Source organism: Glossina fuscipes, unplaced genomic scaffold, assembly GCF_014805625.2.
Source record: "Glossina fuscipes isolate IAEA_lab_2018 unplaced genomic scaffold, Yale_Gfus_2 86, whole genome shotgun sequence".
NCBI lineage: Eukaryota > Metazoa > Arthropoda > Insecta > Diptera > Glossinidae > Glossina > Glossina fuscipes.
Window position 1 is genome coordinate 1,707,947 of NW_023998440.1, and position 4,407 is coordinate 1,712,353.

Genomic DNA, 4,407 nt, shown 5'->3' on the forward strand with positions numbered 1-4,407 from the left:
GAGTGAAAGATGTATTTTATGCTATGTTCAGTTTTATACTGTTCTTCCGTGTGCTGCTTTTATAATTATCGTACTTAATAATTCATATTCAGCAGAAGCATAAGCATCAGCATTAGTATTTCAACACTGCTTTAACTATAGTATAAACAAATTTCCTGTACACGAACGCTGAGACGCAACGCTATGCTGTTATATAAACGTCGTTCGTTGATTTTCATCAGCAATAATACCGTCTGCAATGCTAAACAGTAATCATTACATTTGTACTTGCAATGAATGTTTAGTATATTAACTAATTGACGGAATGACAGACTGACAGACGGATAAACGAACTGACGGACGGACTAAAAGCAAACAGTAGTTGTATTTATCGTTCGTAAAATTTGTTTTCTATGTTTGACGGTGTATGCAAATAGCTTTTCGGGTAGGAATTGCTTTTCATCAACCGAAATAAATATTCATCCACATTAGCATAGGGAGTGAGGAGTGATTGTCGTTTTATATTTGTTTATACACTGTTATTGCACTGTATATGCAACGTGTATTGTATATAATAGAGATTGCTGTTGTTCATTCTCAAGTCGTTGGCTCTACAAACTTCTGCACAACAAATGTTTTTGCATGTAAAGCAATGCAAAATGCCATCAACGGTTTGGCCATTTAGTCTCATCGTTTTTGATGCTAGTGTTGCTGGTGGTTTTTATAATGTCGCACTATTCGGCATAATAAATGCGAACTAGACGTCGTTGATATAGTTGCCGTTATATCGTCTCTCTTTGCCGGCTCATAAGAATCTTATTATAAGTACATTTCGTTAAATTGGGAGAAAAAAAAAGAAGGAAAAACCAACAAATGAGAAACAAGCGCTGTACGAGTAAGTTAGTATGTTTTTTTTTTTTTTTTTTTTTTTGGTTTACAAGTTCTGGTAGTAGCAACGCAATTTAGTTGGGCAGATAGTGTTATTACTACTCGAGTGCTATTAATTTTGCATTTTAGTGCTCATAACCATTATCTAAAGTGCAATGAATGCGAAAACTGTCATTTGATAACATAATTTTTATTCTGTGCTACTGCATTAAACTCGTACACATATATACGTTCAGATGTATGCATATATATGCCTATGTTCATGTACATGTGTATAGCACACCTATGTACTGGACTACATCTGTGGGGTATATTTAATTTAATTCACCATATTCTGAAGGTGTAACAAGCGGAAATTAAGCTTTCCCTTCATTTTAGCAGAAACCCCTTAAAAAATAAAGTCCTTAGCTGTTCATAATACTTACTGAAATCGCTATATTGTCAAAAAATTCATTCTGGTGGAACAAGTTTAGGGTAAATTATATATGAACGTTAATTCTTCAATGTGGTTTTCTTCTTAGGCGGTATGCTACACTTAACAAGTAAATCGAACGCCTAGAAATATACTCTCAAAATGTTTAAAAAAAATATATATTTTGAATTAGATCGATTAGTGCAACCGGTTTATTTACGTATCACAGGTCGGACCGCCAATCGATTTAAAAACATGAATATTCCGTTTTTGAAAGGGTTCTTTAAAGGAAGGACATGAATGAAGTATTACGGTTGAGCTCAATAGTTTTGTTGCTGACCTCCATTTTTCCTACTTAGCTTCAAAACAATATAAAAGGTTTTGATATTATCAATCTTCCTAAGTTAACGCAGCTGGCAAAATGATTGTATTATTGAACGTTTGGTAAAGAGCGCCAAACAAATTTCACATTTTTGATTTAAACTCTTTTCCTAACTTGCATCTTTCTTTTTTGTTAAACCGTCGACTAATTAAATTATGTCATAGCAATATGTCATTAATTATAACCTTCGATTTGTCGGAAATTGTTGATTTGGCATAAATTGTCTCCTCCTCGTCCAAAAATTATGTGTTGTACGCCTGCTGCGCAGGAATGGGTGGACATGCACACGCAAAAGTATACGCAATCAATTAAACATTAGCGCAAACATTCTCGAATACTTAATTAGATCAATCTTGAATTTGCTAAACAAATACCGTGGCCATGTAAACAAAGACGGGGTTACAGCAAAGCCACATGCTTATGACACTTAATCAATTAAAATTTGAAATATTAATAAAGCATAAGACATTACCTTAAAGTTTTTTGGTCAATTTTGCAATTTTGAACTAAAGCTTGCGGAAAACTTGCTAACGTTCAAAGGAAAACTTACCATACGTTTTATGCTTTAATGCTTTACATTGAAATAGTGTGAAATGTATAATCCGACTATGACCGTTGGTCATGTGTACGTTTCTCACAGCAATTAAAATTGCACAAGAAACAGAAAATCCTTTTGGCCAAAGCCAACAAAGACATAAGCATTGCATAGAGTGGCGTCCAGATAGTTTTCGAAAAGCTTGTAAAAGGATTTAAAATTTTTGTTACATATTTTTCTTTTTCTTTTAAGTTAAGGGTCTTTTTTATCCCTTAATTCCTATAGAACAATATATTTACACCTTTTGTCAGAGAAATATTTGATAAAACTAATTTAGAGAAGGTTGAGGAAAATGATTTAAAATGTAGTTAAAGTGTAGTGGCATTAAGCACATTAGAATTGCTACATAGCGTAACCAATCACAAAGTTTTTCTTGATTGCAGTTGTTGAGCTAACCTTAAGCAAAAGACAATGTCGACACTATCGGAAAAGTAGTTTTGAAGGATTGTTCTAATATGACTGCAACTTTGAAACTTGAAAGGAATGAAACTTTTTTAATATAATCAATCAGTCAGGGGATGTCATCTACACGTGTGGCACAGCACATGGTCACAAATAAGTGAGGTAAAAGAAAGAGCCAAGAAGTGGCTTAAATCTAGTCTTACAGCTTTACCGACTAAACGCTCATTGCAGCAACGAGCAAGTTAGATCTACCTGCACCTAGCTTTCAACCCACGAACATCGAGCTCATAATCGCGATTCTCATGTAAGCAGCTACTACGCGGCCTTTTATAAAATATGTATCATATCTTCTGGTCTCATTGGAAACAGTATGAAAGTCACGTGTGAAACTTTGCTCACTCACAGGAGCACCACCACCATTTTAATCTCAGAATTTCAGTATTTCTGTCATGGAGACAGATTTAAAAGAATTAGAAATAAGACCCAAGACAACGCATTTTACCTACCTGCTCCCCTCGACTTGACGAATAAAATTACCTATAGCTAACAAAATGCGACAAAACCTTCCAATCAATCTAGTATATATATAGTAGTCATATAAGGGCGAAGATGAATCCATCTTCAATTAAAAATTAATTTTCTGTTTTAAATTTTGGTACGGGCAAAATGCATATAAGCAATACTTAAAAGGTAAAGAATTAAACATTGACCACGTTATCTAATGTTCCTGCTGTCTGGTTACACTACAAAACACACTGCCTTAGTGATCACTACGCAAATAATTTTTCATGTTGTGACTATGCAATGACAAAAAAAAAAAAAAAAAATGCCATTAAACCAATTTGGCAGCAATCGTATTCAAAACTCAGCGGTATTAGTGAGTAAAGTGGAAGAGAATTTTAATTTGTTTTTTATTTTAGTTTGTATAGAGAATGGAAAACGATATGTCAAAAACACATTGAACTTGTAGTTAGCCATTGTAATGGCCACCAAAGAGTCTGGGTTTCCAAAAAAAAAAAAAAAAAAAAAAAAACAACACAAAAAAAAAAGAAAAGCAAGCCAGCCAACCGCAAAATTACCGATGAGTTTGTTCACATAACAACAACAGCAATGACAACAAGTGCAGGAATTTTTAGGGTCATAGTTAACGTGGAAAACTTCCGTTTATTGCAGCTACACAAACATGCATAGTTTTTATCATTTGCTTTATAGACACTTGAGCAAATTTACGAATAGTAGTATGAACGCTTATCGCGCCAAACTGTAAAATTGTCCAGTGGCGCCATTTGTACGCTCCCATATTCCATTATGTGGCCCACAATATGGACGACGTTGGCGGCAAACGTAAAAATATGCAGGCAAGTCTCACACATTTGTGACATAAGCTATGAAAAATTATGTTCAATTCTTTCGGTAAGAGCTGAGCTGAGCGAGCGACAGAGCAGAGTTGACTTTTTTTTTGCCTTTCTTTCTCTTCGTCCTTCATAATCTCGCACACAGATGATGGCGGCGATGGTAATTTGGCGCAGCGATACTTATGAATTCGATATTTTTTTAAACTTTTCAATTTCCGTTTTCAAGATATTGGCATAAAATATATATTGAACGTAGATTTTCGTTGAACATTTTTAGTATAATGTTGAAATTAAGTGGGAGGTTCGCTTACGACCACTGCGCAGTCATAATAACAATAAAGGCGGCTGCCCGTTCCTAAAGAGTTTTGAAAAAGCATTTTTTCTGGCACAGCTA